General features: G+C 42.8%; 1 long non-coding RNA gene across 2 annotated transcripts; it reads right to left on the reverse strand.

Moving 5' to 3' along the window:
• Nucleotides 1-546: 546 nt before the first annotated feature.
• On the reverse strand, nucleotides 547-19,926 carry LOC121139386. 2 transcript variants are annotated; one of them, XR_005876346.1, is made up of 3 exons: nucleotides 19,780-19,926; nucleotides 10,964-11,174; nucleotides 547-909 (listed from the first exon to the last, which is right to left on the reverse strand). It is a non-coding gene; the product is annotated as an uncharacterized LOC121139386 (long non-coding RNA). The 2 variants fall into 2 exon arrangements; XR_005876345.1 differs by having other exon boundaries at nucleotides 10,964-11,177.
• Between the last annotated feature and the right edge of the window lie 758 nt (nucleotides 19,927-20,684).

The raw sequence follows: 20,684 nt of genomic DNA on the forward strand, positions 1-20,684 counted from the left end.
ACATGTGTGCTTGTTCCCGAAGAGGTCAGAAGCAGATGCTGGATCCCCTGGAACTGTAATTAAAGGTGTTTGTGAGCCTCTATGTAGTTGCTGAGAACTGAACCCCTATCCTCTACAATAACACGTATAGCCGAGTGGTGGTGGAGCACGCCTTTAATCCCAGCACTCGGGAGGCAGAGGCAGGCGGATCTCTGTGAGTTCGAGACCAACCTGGTCTATAGAGTGAGTTCCAGGACAGCCTCCAAAGCCACAGAGAAATCCTGTCTCGGAAAAAAAAAAGAGTAACACGTGCTCATAACTATTGAGTCATTCCTCCAGCCTCCACCTACAGAGTTCTTAGGATGGCCTTCTAGAAAGGAATTAGCAGCCTTTGAAACACGATAAAGACCAGTTCCTTGCCTTGGGCTTTAGTAAACAAAGGAGAACAAGCATTTGCCCTTTCCCTGCTTGAGCTGTGTCTTTAGTTAGTCAATACGCATGATGTGCACATACAAGCACGCCTTGGCGCGGGTGTAGAGGTCAGCTTGCAGAACCACACCGTGAGGATACAAGATTGATTGTGACACAGCTAGGACATGGTGACTTTTATTAGGGCCGAGGGACCTGTGATGGAATGGGGCATACATACGGGAGGGGCCGAGTGACAAAGTTCTGTTCTTCGATCGGACCCCATTTTCATGAACGTCAAATTCAGAATAACTTGGTCAGTCTACAATCTTTCCGTGGCTTTTTCCTGTACCCACGCTTTACTTGTAATAACTGTCATCATCATGGTCTCCTTGAGCTTAACAGCTGGACTGGACAGGCTATGAGATAGTCTCTTGGACAGGAGTTCATTTTTAAAGCTTGGTGTCTGGTAAATAAAGACAGCCAGTCTCCACTCAACACAATGTAGGTGTATAATTATCACTGAAAAGACAAGAGACACAGAGAACGATCAGCCACCAGATATGGGAAACAATGTAATCCCTTGAAGAGTGATGGGACTTAGTAATAGTTTGTGGAAAAAAAAATAGAAGGATAAAATATGAAGGGAAAGGGAAGAGTCAGGACGGAGTTGCATAGCCGGCCGTGTTTCTGAGCACGCACTGAAAGCGCTCCCTGCTCTGTGGGTGGGAGCAGACTCTGGTTAGTAACCCTGCAGTGAAAGCCACAGCATCTAACCAGGAAACAAGACACCCTTCCTGGCTTGTTGACGGACACTCTAGCACATTCTTTGCCGTTCCTTACCCTGGGGGAAGGAGAGCCATTGAACCCTCCCCAGAGAACTGTTAATTAATATAGCAGATACCTGCTATTTTCACATCAGGACAAGAACAGAAACGAACTTTAATGGGGACAGGTCAGGAGAATGAAGCCTCACTCTGCAGACACCTTGTCAACAGGCCGAATGTGGACAAGGAGCTTCGGGAAGGGGTTGTCTGACCTTCCAGAAGAGGCAGCAAACCTCGTTCCAGCCCTCCTGGTCATGTTTGCTTTGGTCTAGAGATGCGTTCATTCACCAGTGTACTGTGCTATAGTTAGCTTTTTTAAAATCATTTTTAATCTTTAAAAAAGTCATTTAATGTTTTAAAAATCTGTAAAAGGGAAGAATTTTTCCTAATTAAACAGGAAGTTCCCATCTCAAAAGCCTCCTAGCCACTAGAATAGACAACTGACTGAAGCTCTTCCCCAGGAGCCTGGAGAGCGATCTATTCAGAATCCTACAAGGTGCAGGGTTGAGTGCAGACAGGTCTAGCCCCTGCCCATGCATCTGTCAAGGGGCATCACAGTGTTCACTGCACAGATGTGCTGGCTATCACAGGAGGGTAGGAGAGCCTGATGGTTGGAGTACATGAATGACCTAAAGATTAAGTCCTGACCTCTGCCACTTATGAACCCTGGAACCTTGTGAACATTGGCCCCTCCACAAACTCATTTTCTCACTTATAGAAAGAACTGGCAGAGTCCACGTCACAATTGTTGTGAGGGTTAAACATAAGGGTCAACACAAGGGGCAAAACAGTTGACATTCCACAAACGCTCACTAAATGTTCTCTCTTCTCATCGCCGTTGTTAGCATCGCTGCTGTCCCTAAGAATAGACCATCAAGCAACATGATAATTTAGAGCAAGGGTGACCAAACTGAGCTCCCTAGAGTCCACTGCTTGGCCTGTGGACCTGCTAGAAACCCAAATTAGTAAAAAGTTAAATAAAAAAATATGAAAAAAAAGAAACCCAAATTAATGTCACTCCAACCTCAGATCTACTGAGTCAGACCACTTGCACAGGGCATGGGAATCTATTTATCAGGCCCCACGGTAAGATTAGGCCCGTTTCGGGTGTGAGAATATTGATTTACAACAACCATATTGCAAGTCTCTTGGAAACTTTGGCGGCCAGAGGCAAGCTTGATTTTTCCAGGAAGGCTGCTAAATTTTGTTTTAATTGACAGAGAACAAAAACTTGAAATCTAGCCTTGATTCCATTAGCCAGTGAATTCCCACACAGCCTTGCCAGCCTCCTAAGTACAACTGAGGGCATAGACTGTGGTTTGTCATCTACATTTCCCCAGCATCTCACGCTGTCTGACAGGTTGTAGACACTTGATAAATATTCATAGCCTCAACAATGGATGAGCAGTTAGGAGAAAAGCCGGAGACGATTACAGTATTCAATCATCAGGTAGCTCACATCTAAGGTAATCTAATTTAGGATTTAGTTTTAAGAAATTCTTGGTAGAACTTATGTCTTTGCCTTAGTCAGCAACTTAAACATATTTTATTAAAATGCCCAACTTCCAGTCGAGATGGGAAAATATTAAGAGCGATCTGAAAACCTCAACTAACTAAATCCCCAAATTGAATTTGAGACAGTACTCAGTGAGCCCTGAGGTTAAAGAGGCAACCAAAGGGAAACAAGTGGGAATACAGGATACTAGTGTTGTTTTAACTCCAATTCTCAGACTTTATCTTGGAAATAAAGAGAATGTAATTACTTTCTCATATATGCATATATGTATAAGTAGACATTAATTACAGTTGAAACATAAATGATTGCTTCATATCCTGAAGTATAAGAAAATGTGAATTAATCAGTAGATGACAAATTGAATAGACTGAAAAATAATTTATAGCATGGATAAATAAAAATTTTGTTTAGGATGGCTCCAATAATTCAATGTTTCAACTAATTTAGTTTAGTGTATTTAGAAAGTAAAGTCATATTACTGAGTTGAAATACCACCTCCTCACAGAAAAATACATTATTCTTTAAGAATTAATACATAAAATTGACCATTGCAATTCCAGGAAGCAGAGGAAAATTCAGTGTAGCCTGGCACATACTCACACCCATAGATGATAGAAAAAAATATTAAAGTAATAAGAAACTGTCAAAGGCCATGACACCAGGATCACCCATATTTGCTATATGTCTTCTCCTGATTTATCTGTATGGATAGCCTCTGTGGAAGCTGCTCCCACAGCTTCATCAATATTCTTAGTAGAATGTATTTGGTTTCATCAATGAAAGATCTATTGTCACCAGCTTCAGAAGGTTAGCTTCCTGGCCCAGGGACACTACTGCTTCTGGAATATTGACACACAGACTGAATGACAAGCATATATTATGTGGAGTGACTCTATACATTAGAGAAAAAGACAAAAACTAGGTGAGTGACAATGATTACTTGGTGGCAGAATTAGCTAATGAATTAATGAGGATGTTAGCACCATCATTTTTCACTTCCATTTTAGGAATAGCAAGGAGCCCCCAGGCTCTAGAGCACATGGCAATAATTTGTAAGTTAGCTGATGAGGATAAGGGACATCCCACAGAGCCCAACTTACTCTCAGAATCACTGGCGGACTCATTCATGTATTCGCCACCTAGTTCTGTCATTTTGGGACTTGGGTGTACCATTAGATATACTTCAGTATTTGAAAGCAGGTCAGTTGACTTCTCTCCTTTTCTTCACATTCTACTGACTCCTTTCTGAGTGTAAATGCATCAAGGATCAGGCTTGTAGGACATCTACAGGACCTCTCCAGTCTTCTATTCCCTCTCCAGTCTCGCCGAAACTAAAAATAGTTTTAAAATGTTCCTCATTTAAAATTTTACAATATCCCACTGAAAGAGTTATTGATTTCCTATAGCAGTGTGTTCATAACAGTGTGATAATGGGGAAAATGGCCACATCCCTTATTTTTAAAGAGTTGTACTGTCTCCTGAAGCTCTTGTATGAAGGGACTTGGGTGCAGAAGAATGGGGAAAGTACCTAAGAAATAACAAAGCCTTCTGCCCCACGCCCAGCATGCCATGATCTGTGAGCTCCTGTTGAGGCTGCACATGTACCTGCCATCCTGACACGATCTCTGTGGCAGGTCAGAGGAGACAAGGCCTGTTTCAAATGCTCAGCCATCACATTACATGTGCATGGGCACATATGCACATATGTAACACTTAGTATCTGCTATCATTGATCCCGGAAATGGCCCTGAAGGGTGAGAGCACATCACATACACATCATCGTGCCCTACCACTTCCAAACGTTCTGGAGGCCCCTTACCCTTGAGCAGCGCCATGTGCAGGAGTGAAATGTGGACATGTGGCCGATGAGTCTATACAGGATGGGAGCCAGAGTCAGTTGTCTGAGCACATGTTTTCTGTCAAGCCTGTCTTGGAGGCAAAGCTAGTGTTACCAGTGGCCAAGTGATGGACTCCTTTAGATGCCTGTGGATCCTCATTACTCTCCCTGTTGGCTAACACTTTTGAAAAAGAAATGGTATCACATGCCCAGAAAAACTGATGAATAAATGGTAGAGACATTTTTAAAGGAACCTTATTGGATAATTCCACAGAAACTAGTAATAATAAAATAATAAAACTTGCTGCTTTCAGAGGTGTCTTCCCCCTGCTCTTAGCTCACTGGCCTCAGAGTCCACGCCTTCACAATGAACTTCAGCACACTAGCAGTTATGCAAAGGTCGTAAGGGAGATATCATAGAGGAGAGATGGCTGAAACTGCTGGAGTTAAGTCTTTCCTCTGAAGAGTGTGCATAGCATCCCTGCTGTAGGAGAGACTTCAGTTACATAGAACAAATCCTTTCTTCTTTACGTTACTGGGGTGAGAAATTATCACTGTCCCTTTCATTTATACTTTTCAGATGAAAAGTGAACTCCATGGCCTTTCTGGTAGGAATTTGATCTAGAATAATAAAAGTCCTAAAGAGGTCACAACAGTTACACATGCTCCTCAAATACCTGAGACGTAACAAGGCCAACATACAGCATATTCCTTCTAACACACCAGCTCCTCTTCCTCCCATTGTTACTCTGTGACTGGTAGCATCTGCCTAACTACACACTGTCGTGCCCTATCACTTCCAAACATATTGGAGGTTGCCTGCTCTTGAGTTGTTGGGACAAATGTATGAGTGAAAGGTGGACATCTGACAGGGAAGTCAAGTTGAAAGACAGAATAGACTACCACAGCAGGGACAATAGAATCAGAAGTCAGGTGATAATGGCTTCAGGCCTCCAAAGAGAAACCTCAGGAGTAGGCACTAGAGGATGTCAGAAGTCTCCCGGATGTGTGTAATTGCTGCAGACACTGGTCTCAGGGTTAGATGATCAACTGTGTTCTCTGGTGGAACACAGAGAGCCAGGTATTGAAGCCCGGATATTTTAGCTACTGCATCCTGTGACTTTCTGAATGAAGCAGCCATCAAACATAACCTTGAGCAGTACAAAAGTCAGAAGTTAGCACACTGAGAGAACACTGGTGAGGAGCTAATGCGGGAAATTCTTCACTGGGAAAGTTAAAATGGAGAAGAGGCAGAGCTCTGGGTGTATTCTGAAGAAAGGGTGTGAACAGCTACTGGGCTTTATCAGCTCCTGACTTGTCTCCTGCAACTGAAGCAAGACCACTCAAAGGTCCAGGGCAGTGAGGAAGAGCAGAGAGTTGAGCAGTGGGTGGTGCATTAGGCCAGAATCTGGAATATCCATGCAACTCTCTGTGTCTGAAAGAGGAGGTTGATTTGTGAATCATGTACTGCCTTCCCATCAACCCCACGGGCCAGAAACCACATGCTTGTGTCACTGTTGCACTTGGGCTTTTTTTTGTTTTGTTTTCTGTGTGAAGCAGCTTCAGCAGAAAGGCAGATCCGAGAGTGGTGTGAGATCTGAGGAGTGACGTAAGACCCAGGAATGACGTAAGATCTGAGGAGTGACGTAAGATCTGAGGAGTGATGTAAGATCTAAGGAGTGACATAAGATCCAGGAGTGACATAAGATCTGAGGAGTGATGTAAGATCTGAGGAGTGACATAAGATCCAAGAGTGATGTAAGATCCAGGAGTGACGTAAGTGTTGACAGACATACAGCAGATTCAGTGCTTACACAGTGAGAGAGAAAGAAGGGAAGGAAACCAGTTACTAGGTAGTCACAGCTAGAAAAGAAACAGTGTGATGGTGATCTTCTTATGTCAATATGAATGGGCTACAGAGACCAAATACTCGGTCAAACACAAAGTGAGGTATATTTGTGCATGGGGGGCAGATGGGTGGAAACTGTGGATTCTGAGTACTCTGTCACCCATAATGTAGGCCTTACTCCATTCTTAGAAAACCTAATGAGGAGACTGCTTTTCATCCAAGCAAGAAGGAATTCTGTTCACAGATAGCTGTAGACCTGGACCATAATATGGAGTCCTTCTGGGTCTCTGGCCTGCCAGCCCACCCATAGAATCTAGACTTACCATTCTCTATACTTGCAGAAGCTAACCCCTTAAAGCAAGCATCTGCCTTTATCCACACCTCCTGCTAGTTCCACTTCTCCAAAGAACCCTGGTTAACATGGGAGTAAGTCAGGAGGCAGAAGGAAGGATGGGAGCAGGAAGGCTGGGGGTCATTACACCCGGCTTTAGGAAAGGCTCAGATTTCAAGTGCAGAGTACACATGAGCAGTAGAGAGGACATGAGAGAACCTCGAGGCTTGTGCTGGACACAGTACTCTTGCATCTGGAGGGGCCCCACAAGCTGAGGATCTGTGCCCCAGCTTGAATGATGGGTTTGGGAAGACAGGGAAATGTGAGTCATGTTGCAGGCAGGGACAGTGCCGTTAAAATTCTCCACTATTAGCTGGGAATATGGTCTAATGTCTTCACGTTGGATGAAGGTCCTCCCTCCCTGACTCGGTCCTTTGCGCCATCCCAGATCAGCTCTGTCAAGCCCCAGCCCAGCCTGGTTTCAGCCACTCATCTGGAAACTGACTGCACTCTTGGCTGTCAAGACTCCCCATTCTAGTCCTCTTGTCTGGCCTCTGCTCCTGCCCTATCCCTTGCTTTCCTTATGGAGGCTTTGAATGAAACCCAGGAGGATTCTTGCATTGAGAGGCACTCCAGTGTTCCAAAGGCTATCAGGGCAACCGTCAAGAACCAGTCTTTCTGTGCTTGGTAACTAAGTGAACTTTGAAGGAAGTCAACCACATCTGTATAGCCGCGGGGCTACAAATCTATCGCGAAGTTGTGGGTGGCCCCATCCCACGCACGCCCTAGGGTGTGAACTCCGTGTGTGTGTGTGTGTGTGTGTGTGTGTGTGTGTGTGTGTGTGTGTGTGTGTGTGTTAGGTGGAACAAGGGGGACTTGCAGAGATGGTGGCATGCAAGAGCAGGCAGTAGACAAGCTCATTTCCAAGCGCTTTTCTTTTTTATAATCTTGTCTACCATCATCTCTACCAGATTTCCGATTTCAATGTTTAGTGCTTTCTGTGTTGATTTTCCAAGTCTCTTTTGAAGTTGGTGCTGTACTTACGGAGTAGTAAATAAAACATAAGCCTTGTTTGGATGTTTAAAGCATGAAGTAGTACGATAAGCAGAGGAGTGGACAGATGCTCACCAATTGCATGTGACTCATCACTCCCCAACTGATGCATGCATCAGAGGCCCTGGCAGCACACTTGAAGGAGCCAGGTGCTCTAACTTCCTTTGTGGCATGAGAAAAATTCACCCCTGTGATTCACTTTCCTTCCATAAGAATTGTTTGGGGAGAAAGGAGACCATTAGGAATGATTGCTTTGCGAGTGGCTGCCCCTTACACTTTGTCCATCTATCAGAGACCATGGCCTCCACGCTTTCCTTTGAGGCACGGACAGCACCACCATGTAGCTCCACCTAAGGCTGCTCCTCCTAGCTTGCCCTTCTGTCCACAGTTAAAGCAGGAGGAAGCATTTAGAGGTAGGCGTAAAGTATGATTTCTTTCTTCCTTAAACTAAATATTCTCTTTCCTTAATAACTTCTTATTCACTGTGAAATTGAAAACACAGTCTTTTCTTGATGACCAGATGGCCCAGAAAATTTAATCACTTCAAGCATTCCACACTTCCTCTCCACCAGAATTCATGATGGCAGAACCAAGAGACAAACTCATTTCTCCCAGATGCCAACATGGCCTGAAAACTTTCACAACACAATTATAAAAAACAGATATGCATGAAAAATAAAGTTGGAAAAAGAAAGTGTTACTGTAAGCTACACAATAAATCTTCTAGAGGATGGTTTTAGTAAACGAGTAAGAGCAATAAGTAAATAAATTCTTGACTAGCACTTAGTACAGCAAGAATGGCACTTAAACATTTTCCAATTTATCATTAGGTTTGTTTGAGTTAAAATTTCTCTTGGGGTTCATATTTAGTACTCCAGGAAGTACATTAAGGTAATACAAATGAGTAACACGGGGTGAGGTATATGGTATCTGAGTCACACAAGGCTGAAGACAGAGCTCAGTGGTGTAGTGCTTGTTTAGCAAGCGCAGGCTTTGATTTGATTTACACATTAAAAATAAAGATCCCATCAACAGATACCTATTTCTTACTATAGACTATTCCAAAGAATATAGGCGTGTCATAATTCCTGAGTGTAGTCCTCTTTAATAGTTAAACCAGAGTAAATTGATGGGCCTTTCTAAACCTCCTTCTTCCACCTGAAAGCAAGTATCTTACACTCAACAGTAAATGGAGAAAATACAAGGAAAAAACACTCATGTTGAGAATCACCTCCCCATGGCTTATTGGTCAGGGAGGCCCCAAAGCAATCCACATAATACAGGTTATTGCACTGCTCTTAGAAGTCCACCATAACTGGATAGGAAAACCCCATTGCAGAAGAAACCACATGCTTTGGATGCAGAGCATAGAAAAATCAATCTTGAATTGGCTAGGAAGCTCTCCCCACTGGCTAGCTCTCAGTCCTGGAAAGAGCAATGTAGGCTGCTGGGAGAGAAAAGACATCCATTACCTAACACCGGATCCTGCCTGCTGCAAACGGTTACAACCTTTTAGGCAAGATGTGCTCATTGATACAATAGAGACAAAGTAGGGTATAGGATAACCAACCACTCTCTTGGTTGGATTTGAGGCCTGCACCACAGGAGGAAATTCATATCTGCTACTGTCAACATGGTCCATAACTAGGGATGTCATAGCCTCAAGACGAGGATGTATTGATATTGTTTTGCTAGGTGATCAAACTACTTTCAAAATACTTGTTTTTGTACTCCTCCAAACCTTGATCAGAGACCTTTTTTTTTTTAGAGTGGATAATGGTTAATATGGAGATACATTAGTTGGAAGTGCTGAACATAAGCAATTGTGAGTGCTTAGCCAATGGGATGTGATAGCAACCCTCCTCCACAAATGCTGACGGAACATCACGGGAGAGATGACAGAAAGATTCAAAGAGCTGGAGGATGAGGGACAGGGTGCTGGGAAAAACTGTCCTCTGGAGATGCCATGGCTGCAGCACTGTGAATTCACAGCAGCTGTGGGTACCTTCTCAAGACCTGTCCAAGATTAAATGAGGTAAAAATCTCGACATGAAGTGGAAGGAGCTTATAAGCACCCCCTGGCACCCCCACCCCAACCGAGGAGCTATTGACATCTGATAGCTACTGGGGGAGGGAAAGTCATTTTGGGGGGTAGCTACCGGTAGGTTGACCCAATGGATGACCCCACATTAATGTGAATATATGGAATACTAATTGAACCCAGTGGGTTTCACATTTTTAAAAAATGAACATGAAGTAGGGAGGGAAACCTGTTGGGAAGGAAGCCTTGTGATTTGAGGGAAGGAAAGGGGTAGATGTGATCAAATATAATATACACGTGTATGAAATTTCCAAAGAATTAATTTTTAAAAATCCATGTTGTTAAGTATGGTCACATACAGATAAATTAACCACACAAAAAGGAAATTATGCCCATAATTTGGTCTCTCCTTTATCAAAATATTAACCCCTCTTCCTTCTTCAGTCAACTGAAGTGTTCTTACTTAAGTGGGAACCAATAACTCTATTATATTAAACAGTAGCCTACTAGGGCTGCTAGGATTTGTCAAAGACAATAAGTTTGAAACAAGGATTTTTATTAATAGAGCTGTAAAGTAAAACCAAAACCAAAGGACATCACAAAATCCATGTCTGGAAAATATGCTCAGGAATATGTATATGGGCCACAACCACACTTGCTTCTAGAAGCCTGTGATGCAAAAGCCATCATTCCAAAATAAGCTGATTCAGGTCCTAGCCTCGGTGGTGAGGTGACATGTCTTTCCAACCCAGCACTCCTCCTAAGCTGCTCCATACCCATGAGGAGGGGTATTGTGATTCCTCATTTTTGATAACATAATGAAAACTGTCATTATTCAGAAGCCTGAGATAGATAACGGAGGCTTGTTTATATGAAAATTCCTCCATTGTGGGTCAATAGAAAGTAATCACTCACTAATTCAAGACAGAAGAACTTCCTTCATCAGAAAACACTGACAAACTAATAATGAGTTTGCATGGTTTTGCTTATTGGTGAGGTCGCAGCTAATGTTCATAAAACGGCACAGGGGGACTAAAGTGCTTCTGATGTAAGCACTCCTGGAGGTTGATGATGCCAGTGAGGAGACACGGAGAGGATGTTTGTCCCTCCTCCAAAACTCACCTAGGTAGGCATTTGAAGCACAAGGTCAGGACACGTTTTCTTGTCAGAGAGAGAAACGCTGGTTGGTGCAGAAGCATGTGACCCACCTAAGGTCCCACACGTTCTTCCGCAAGGAAACATCGAGTAAACAGGGAGGGAAGACCTCCAATTCCAGTTCCCAAAATAAACTTTATTCGATCAAAGGAAGCATTTAGATCCTTCCTCAGGTCTTCTGCTGGAAAAAAAAACGAAACAATCTGAGCCACAGGAAAGAGCAGGAATTCAAGAAACCCCAGTGGTGTGAGAGAGAAACCTTTAGGTGGGTGTCTGGGTGACACAAATGGGGTGAAGTTGTGCAACAGATGTGCAAAGATCTCCAAAAAAGCATCTGTTTATCTCCAGTGACAACTCTACCTGAGGGCCCCAAGGAGACGACAGGAGGCCGCCACACAAAACATCACAATCAATATCTGAATACAGCTAGCTCCAGGCTCGCACTGGCTAAACACGAACTGTGAGGACAGCCATGATGGTGAGGTGTACAAGAAATGAGGAGAGGTGTGACAAATGCCAGCTGCTTTTCTGTTTTTAATAAAAGTTAGCAGAAAGGTGTGTGTGCTAACACTGATAGGACAAATTAAGAAAAATGAACAGTCCTACAATGTGAAAATCCATATCATAACAAACAGTAACTGGAAAGAGGCAAAGTTTATAATATGCTGTGCCTGGAGTGTGTCTATGCTCAGGTTAAGATGGACTCTTAATCAGACGATTAGGATAACAGACCTCTGCTATCAAGAGTTGGATTGATGCCATTATAAAAGTGTCCTGGGGGCTGGAGAGATGACTCAGCAGTTAGGGGCACACATTGCTTTTCCAGAGGATTGGAATTCAGTCCCCAGAACCAACACCTAGAAACACACAATAGCCAGTAACTTCAGTTCCAGGGGATCCAATGCTCTCTGGCCTCCTCAGGCAGCTGCATGCAGATGGTACACATAAACACACACACACACACACACACACACACACACACACACACACACACACACACACACACACCTCTAAAAACAGAAGCCTGCCATGATTCATATTAGCCAACTATGGAATGAGTCTACGTGACCATCAACAGATGAATGGCTAGAGTGTGATATATATCATAATTGAGCACTATTTAGCTATAAAGAGCAAAATCATGTCATTTTAAGGGAAATGGAACTGGGAGTCAACACATTAAGAAAAGTCAGATTCAGAAAAACAAATACCATGTTTTCTTTCATATCCAGACACTGGATTAAAATAATAATAAAGACAAGGAAGGCCTGGGGATGTAAGGCCAGGGTATATGCTTGCGTATCAGGCACAAAGCCCTGGGTAACCAATCCCCTCCACTTCATAAAAACCAGGTGCAAGCCTGTGACCCCGGATCTCGGGAGAAGAAGGCAAGAGGCCCATTTGAAGGTCGTCTTCAGCGACATAGCAAGTTTGAGGTGAAATGGGGCCATATGAGACCCTGTCTCAAAAACTCAATTAAAATAGTTTTGATGACCCACTGAATCCAATTAACACTGTCCATATGTACAAGGGTGTGGGGCATCCACCGGAGCATGGGACCCCTACCCGGGCCCACATCCTCAAAGATGGGATCTTGTACAAGTAGCCACAGCTACTGAGTTCATGAGAGTAACAGCCACATCGTGTGTGTGTGTGTGTGTGTGTGTGTGTGTGTGTGTGTGTGTGTGTGTTGAACTTAGCAGGGGTAGTATTAGGGATGACTGGAAGGTTTTTTATATTTCATTGTAAATATTATGAAAAATAATTTATACACACTGTTTAAAAGACATGAAAACAGAAAGGGAATTTTTAGGAATGGAATAGGGGATTAAAGGGGTGGAGTGAATGTTATCAAGGTATATTATAAACATGAGTAATAATATTAACGACTCATTATTTTATAGAAGTAATAATATATTAATAGCCCTTCTCTTCTACTACATGAAGACAATAAGGTACCGACTTTAAATAAAAGACATCTTTACCAGGCACCAAATCTGCTGGTAATTTGATATTATACTCTAAGCTCCAGCCACATGAGAAATAAACTGCTATTATTTACAAATTACCCAGTCTGGGATACTTAGCTCTATTATCCCAAATGGACTAAAATAGAAGCTTCATTAAATTTAATTATAGATGTCAAGAGAATAAACCCTGACACCCTTTTCTGCTTAAAAGTTCCCTCACTTAAATTAGGTGCCCGATTAGAAGAGGGGCTGTGACATGGATCCTTAGGGCACATGAAGAGGCGAACATTTTTCAAATCTCACCAAAAATGCATCCATTAAACCTTGTTATGATGATTGAGAGTAGCTTATTGAGCAAATCAAGGAAGATTCACTCCCTTTGACATTAATATAAAAGGAGAGTCCACAAGATCTGAAGACCATTTATGATGTCAGAAATCATAGTCACACCTTGACTCTAACAGGCCATTAATAATAAAATATATACATTTGACAGGTCTAAAATAGACTTTTATGTGATCTTTTAGACTGCTGGATTTTGACAACAGCAATTAGGCAGGGTGTTTGGGTGCATGTCTTGGCACTCACTGTAGGGGCCATGCATCCACTCCTCCCCAAGCTATCTTGGGTTCTACTGGTCCCTGTTTGGGTACCAGTCATGATGTACAACTCTTCCTGGGGAGACAAATGTCTACTCATTCCAGATAGACAACAAATGTTCACTTTGAAGTTGTTGGCCAAGGAGGTTCCCCTGGCCCTACAAACCATTGTTACTGCTATTGGTTACATGCAAGAACAGCATTACAAGTTCCTGTTACAGATACAATCTGTCTTGGTCAGTTACATTGCTGTAACCACAGCAACTCTTATAAAGGAAAACATTTATTTGAGGCTGGCTTACAGGGATTTGCTCCATTATCCTCATGCAGCACACAGGCAGACATGGTGCTGGAGAGGTAGCTGAGAGTTCTACATCGGATGGACAGACAGGAGAAAGAGAGACACTGGACCTGGCTTAAAGCATTTGAAAGCCCACTCCCAATGACACACTTCCTCCAACAAGGCCACACCTCCTAATCTGTGTCAAATAGCACCACTCCCTAATGATCGAGCATTTAAATACAAGAGCCCATAGAAGCCATTTTTATTCAAACCACCACAACATCTCACGCTTTGGTTACAGGATTTGGAGAAACCAAGCTAGGACTGAATGAGAAGCTTCTTCCTGATGGCAGGATTTCACAGTGCTCGAAGGTACCAGGAGGACTGCTGGGGGAACATTTTCATCAATAGTCTTGCTTAGTTATTGTCTTAGTTAGGGTTTTATTGCTGTGAAAAGACATCATGATCACAGCAACTCGTACAAATGAAAAAAAATTAATGGAGGCTTGCCCCAGTGACTTTCCTTAGTCTCAGAAGGAGATTCCACAACCTGGTTCATCTGTCTGATTCTAAAGCCAGAAGCATGTGGCCAAGCTGCCAAGTTCTGCTACTTTGCTGAGGCTGGAACATGGCCCTTGTTCAATTACATCTCCACCAGCTTCCTGTTTTTTGATGATTTCCTTCACTGGCTAAGCTTAGCTATCCTGGAACTTTCTCTGGCCTTGAAATCAGAGATCTCTCCATTACATCTTTACCAGCTTTCTGTCTTCAGTGGTTTCCTTCACTGACTAAGCTTGGATGTCCTGGAACTTGCTCAGTAGACCAGCCTGGCCTCAAACTCAGAGATCCTCCAGCATCTGCCTTCTGTGTACCATCACACGTGGCACTAAACTTTTCTTTAATTCCTTTTCACAAGTAGGAAGCTTAGCTGGGTGGGGCCTTGTCCTGAGGTCAACATACTCTTTATTCCATTTATTAATCTGTTTATCTCCTTGAACACGGACTTATCTCCATTCCACTTCTGGGTACCCCTTTTCTCCTCAATCTGTACATTTTGTATTTTCATCACCTGCCCGGGTTTGTTCCTATTCTTTATAGATCTTTATAAGAGTGAACAGTAATAACTACACAACAAGTCAATACTGGGCTGTTTGAGATTTCCTCTGCCAACAGAATGAATCCAAACTCTTTAGCACTGGCAGACTTTTCAGACAAGGGCAAAAAGCAGCCCTGTTTTTCACCAAAATATCACAGGCCAGCCTCTAGATCACCTACTAACATTAATCTCCTCTGAAACCTCTTGAGCTGGGTCCACACACTTCAAATCACCCTCAGCACCACTGTCTTCCATGTTCCTACTAGAATAGCCCATTAAGCCCCACTTAAAGTATTCAACTGCTTTTCTAACCCAAAGTCCATATTCCTCCAAACAAAAACATGTTCAGGCCTATCGCAGCAATACCCCCAGTTCCTGATAGCAACTTCTGTCTTAGTATTCTATTGCCATGAAGAGATGCCATGACCACAGCAGCTCTTATAAAGGAAACATTTAGTTGGAGCTGGCTTACAGTTTCAGAGGTTTAGTCCTTTGTTGTCATGACTGGAAGCATGATGGCATGCAGGCAGATAGTGTTGGAGAAGGATCTGAGAGTGCTATCTCTTGATCTGCAGGCAGTAGAAGGAGACTGTATGACACACTAGGATTAGCTTGAGCACATAACACCTCAAAGCCCATTTCTACAGTGGCACACTTCCTCCAACAAGATCACACGCACTTCAACAAGGCCACACCTCCTAATGGTGCCACTCCCTGTGGACCAAGCATTTGAACACGTGTTTCTCTTCAAACCACCACAGTTATAGACTGTGTGTGCTATAATACCAACGTGTTAGGCAAGATGTGTCCACAGGTGTAGTAGTGGCTTGTTATGGGTACAAGCAACAATTTCACAATTGGATTTAAGGCTTGCTACACAAGAAAGAACTCACATCTGATATTTTAAGCAACAGAAAAAGCTCATGATTATAAGGTGGTCATAAGACCACTTGGAAAGCAACTGGTACTTGAATTGATGTGATATAATTTTCACTCTGCTTTCTAAACATTCATGCTTATACCTATAGATTGTTGTTGCCATTAGTATCAATCAGGCATGGAAGGAAAATTCTGTTTTGCAATGGGAGGTATACTGCAGAGACTCATAACTAGTCAGTCTCCTGAGATTGACTGTTAGTGTGGTATAGTTCTCAGTCATATACTGAGGAAAATAGTCTGACATCTATACTATGGTATAGGCGTAGGCATAGTCTTCAAAGCTCAGGAAACACTGTAGAAGAGGGGGGAAGAAATAATACAAGAGTCAAATACAAGAATAGAATGTTGGGTAGCATTGTCCTCCAAAATGAAATATTCTGTCCTGGAGAGAGGCCCATGAAGGCTCCAAGATTCAGGAAGTAAACAAAACTCAACATGTCTCAGATGGCTCCTGAAACTTAAAACATTCATAAAAACCACTTCCCAAAGTCATACAAAGAGCAAACAACTGTTGGTAAGGAGTCTGCAGCTGCCTGCAAGTTGTGCACAGGGCTTCAGGCATGCAGTTATGATGGCAGTGGTTCTGAACCTTCCACACGTTGTGACCCTTTAATACAGATCCTCGCGTTGTGGTGACCCTAACCATAACATTATTTTTGTTGCTCCTTCATGACTGCAATTTTGCTACTGTTATGAATTACAATGTTAACATCTATGTTTTCTGATGGTCTTAGGTGAGCCCTGTGAAAGGGTCATTCACCTATGCTTGGGGGACTTTCAGTGACACATTTACCTTTGATTCACTTATACTCTTGTAACTAACCCCCCACCAACAGTCCTATAAGTAATAAACTCACTAATGCACCACGTTGGACTCGCCTGTCACTGGTTCCTATCTGGCACAAGTAGGCATGTGTTCATACGTCCCCAGCTGCCATCCCCTTCCAGGTCCTTGCTCTCTCAGTTACATCCCTGTGATGGGTTTCACTAGCCTTGATACTGAATCCCACTCTCTCATGCCATCATTAACATCTCATTTCCTACATACGGTTTTCATTCTTAAAAAAAATTAGTTTTTATAAGTCATGTCAAGAGGCAAGAACTTATGAGTGCCAATTCTTGGTAACCTTTAAAAGATAAATACTTGTGTCCCATGTTTTAATGCAAATTGTAGCATTCCACATACTTTCTTATTACTGCAGTCCAGATCCTTTGTGTTGTCTCACTCTCTTGTGAGTATGTGTGTATATGGGTGTGTCTGTGCACAGGCTGTGTGTGCACAGGTATGCATGGGAATCTGGAGGCCAAGACATTCTGATGCTTCTGTTTCACACACCCAAAATAACTTGTATCTGATCCTGTGGGTCAGCATGCTTCTGCTGCAATTTTACATGAATTTGTTTTTTATTTATTTGTTTGTTTGTTTTTCGAGGCAGGGTATCTCTGTGTAATTTTGGAGCCTATCCTGGCACTCACTCTATAGACCAGGCTGGTCTCAAACTCATAGAGATCTGCCTGCCTCTGCCTCCTGAATGCTGGGATTAAAGGTGTGCGCCACCAATGCCTGGCATGATTTTATTTTTTTTAATCCTATGTTTTAAACGTTTTATCACACATATTACATATGGCTAACTTAGAACTAAGTTGAAATTAAATTTTATGAAATGCTTTATTGAAAATTGTTTAACATGCAGTTTTTTGTTTTGTTTTGCTTTTTGAGACTCATCCATTCTTTAAAAGTAGCACTTGTTGGGGATGAAGAAATGATTCAGTGATGAAGACCACTGGCTGCTCTTGCAGAGGACCTGGGTTCAATCCCCAGCATTCACATGGCTCACAACTGTTTATAACTCCAGTTTCGGAGGCATCAGGCACTGGTGTATAGTTTTCTGTGTGACTCTTACAGTGACTTTATCCACTCTTCTGTCATCAGATGTCTTAGTCTGTTTAAGATGCAAAACAAACAAACAAACAAACAAAAAAAGACACTATATAGGATGCAAATCCTATAAATTAGAGGCTGAAAAGTCTAAGATAAAGCTTTCGGCTGAAGGTGCATTACTGTATTGCAGACAGTTAATCATCGCTGTAACTTCAAATGGTGGGAGGCAGCAGCTAGCTTTCTGGGATCTCTCCACAAAGGCGTTAAGTCTATGGAGTCCCCATCTCCCAGAAGCCCTGTGTCTTAATACTATCACTCTTTGAGTTAGGATGTCATCATGAATTTTGGAGCATCCGTTAGCATTAGTCCGGTTTTGGTCACCACAGTGAAATACTTGAGAAGCAGACAATGTTTACTAAGCTCGCGGTTTTGGAAATTCAACGGCATGGCACCTGCATGGGCTCACTTCTTGTCAGCATGCTATCCCAGGAGACAGCAGTGGCAGGAGTGAGCAAGCGTGTGCATCTCATCGCAGGCACAGAGTGCTGGAGAACTTCCAAGCCTCACAAGAACTATGTTCTGAAGCACAGTCATCCCCAGTGACCATGAACCTCCACAAGGCCCCGCCTCCTAAGGTTCTACCACCTCACAGCACCATCTGTGGACCAGACTATCTACCACAGTGGGCCCTTGTGGGGCATGGAAACTACAGCCAAACAAGAGGACAGCACGTGTGTTCAAACCGCAGCAGCAGCAGACAGCTGAGTTGTCTGCAGGTCTTTGATATTTTCAACAGTGCTGCCCTAAACATTATGGGTATCTTCAAGTGACATGTATATACACCTCCAGGTGTTCCGGGAGCAGTGGTTAGGGACCTTATTGTAGCATTGCACCAATGTTTTTTTTTTTTTTTCTGCATTCCCAGCAAGTCACATATCTTTCAACCCTTGCTTAGACTTCTGACTTTTAGCATCTAGTGGGTATGAAAGGGCATATCACTGGCTTTCTTTTGAGCTTTTCTTACGCTTACTATCTGTTGACATTTTTTTCCTCTATCAAATGCTTTTCGCTGCTATTAGCTGGTTTTCAGCTGAAATACATTTTCCCTCTGTTGCTTTACAAGAGTTCTTGAATTATTCCAGATACCTGGTACCATACTGGCTGTGTCCTGTCTGCTCATTTTGTATGTTCTCTTTTACCAAAGAGGCATCTTCACTGGACATAATCTCTCCTTTCATAACCAGTGTCTTTTGTAATCTAATAAGGGATCCCTCTTTCCTGTGGTCACAAAATACCCTTTTCTCCCCTTGGTTTTAAATCTTTGCCTTAAAAATTGATTTTACATAGCATGTGACAGGGTTCATTCTCTTTCTACATACCTCAGCAATACCATTTTGTCATAGCTCAGGTGTCCAAATATGCATGGACTATTCCTAAGATTTCTATTTTTTTCAATTTTATAACACTTAATCAACCCAAAATCCCAAATCACAATAGATTTTCAGTCAGGCTGGGTTTCTGGGATTCTTAGACCTTTTCTTTCACATAAAAATGAAAACCAAAAAAAAAAAAAAAAGAAGTGGACACTTATAAGAGGGAGAATTACGTTTCGTGAAAGCCTTTTTGTATCTTCTCGATTTTACGCCAAAGGTGTGCACATTTTTTTTTTTTTTTTTTTTTTTTTTTGGTTTTTACAAGACAGGGTTTCTCTGTATTGTTTCGGAGGCTATCGGTCCAGCCCGGCCTCGAACTCACAGAGATCCGCCTGCCTCTGCCTCTCGAGTGCTGGGATTAAAGGCGTGTGCCACCACCGCCCGGCTGGTGTGCACATTTTTAAACATAAAAACTTTTGAGAATCTAGAGAGATGACTCATGGTAAGAATACTCGCTGTGTGATCATCAGACGCAAAGCTCTGAACCCAGCACCATGTAATAAGCTGGGAACCACACACACATATATGCCTGTAACTGAAGCTGGGGGTGGGGGTGGGGCAGAGTCTGAGAGAGAACTCACCTCAAAAAGAACAGGTGGATGATGCCGCAACGATAACCGGTGCACTTACTGAAAGAGTAAGTATTTATTGTAGAAATTACTCACAAGAGACCAAACAAGTAACCCAGATGAGCCAAGTAGTTTTCTGCTGCCGAAATGGAAGCTGAAAGCCGGAAAAAGAGACCGAGACTTCCGTTGTTAAGTCTTTTATACCTTCCCCCGTAACGCCCATAGCCATGGGCATGGCTAGTGACGTAGTTCACCGCCTATGTCCGTATTCATCTTTAGTCATGCTTAAAGTGGGTGTGGTTAGCGGTGTGGTAAACCGCTCTTTTATTACCTCATCTGTAAGTCACATGGTTAATGGCGGCAATGTTTTCCTCCTACAGGCAGAGTTAGAGGTAGACACAGTCGTGGCATCCCCAAACACAAGTGTTCCTATACCCACACACTGATACACACATACACAGGAATGAATGGATGAATAAAAATAATCTCTTTTTTAATGTTGAAATAAGATCTCACTATGTAACCCAGACCAGCCTTGAATTTACAATCTCCTGCCTAGGACTATAGGCTTGCTCGACCACACATGACAATGCACACACACACACACACACACACACACACACACACACACACACACACACACACACACACGACTATTCTCATGCAAGGTCAAGCTTATCACGTATCACTTGAGGCCCTGTACATCAAGTCCTGCTGGCCCTGCTCCACCACGTGATTCTCCAAAAGCTGCAGGAAAGACACCATGTCTCAGTATACTGGTTTCGCTAAAGCGCCCTATGCCTGCAATTTCCAGAACATTCTAAAGTCCTGCATTTCTTTGATCATATTTCCTCATACTCAACCACCCATTCTTTGAGCTCAATTCTTCTCTTCAGTCTACTTCCTTTAAACAATGA

This window comes from Mesocricetus auratus, unplaced genomic scaffold, assembly GCF_017639785.1.
Source record: "Mesocricetus auratus isolate SY011 unplaced genomic scaffold, BCM_Maur_2.0 Super-Scaffold_15014, whole genome shotgun sequence".
Taxonomy (NCBI): domain Eukaryota; kingdom Metazoa; phylum Chordata; class Mammalia; order Rodentia; family Cricetidae; genus Mesocricetus; species Mesocricetus auratus.